Below are 680 nucleotides of genomic sequence, written 5' to 3' on the forward strand. Positions count from 1 at the left end.
CGCACAATTGGCCCAGCATCATCTGGTTTTTCCAGGGTTGGCCGTCATTGTAAATAGGAATTTGTACTTAACTGACTCGCCTAGTTAAATAAAGGTTAAATAAAATGAAAAATTAATATATATATAAATAATATGTATTACAGAGCCTTTCCATAAGTCCACTCAAGTTTCTTCAACTGTCTTCTGACTGTGATTAGAGCGATGTTGATGTTGTGCTGGGATGCCAGCAAGATTCCAGATTGCATTTGCCGATCGCTCATCATCTCAACAATCAGTGAATCGATGGTCTTGAAAAGTCCAGCTGGAAATTGAATACAATGTAGAAATGATGACCAGCATGGTCAAATAATAAACTCAGCAAAAAAAAGAAACGTCCCTCTCACTGCCAACTGTGTTTATTTTCAGCAAACTTAACATGTGTAAATATTTGTATGACATAACAAGATTCAACAGACATAAACTGATAACAAACCGCCCTATGGGACTCCCAATCACGGCCGGATGTGATACAGCCTGGATTCGAACCACTGAGATGCAGTGCCTTAGACCGCTGCGCTACTTGGGAGCCATGTAGCCAATATATATATTATTTTTCAGAACATTAACCATGTGTGTTCACTTGTTTTGTACTGTTCTGTAGTTTCGACCCAATGATTCGTCTGACAAACAWAGAACCTTGC

This window comes from Salvelinus sp. IW2-2015, linkage group LG17 (genome assembly GCF_002910315.2).
Source record: "Salvelinus sp. IW2-2015 linkage group LG17, ASM291031v2, whole genome shotgun sequence".
In the NCBI taxonomy this organism is placed as follows: Eukaryota; Metazoa; Chordata; class Actinopteri; order Salmoniformes; family Salmonidae; genus Salvelinus; species Salvelinus sp. IW2-2015.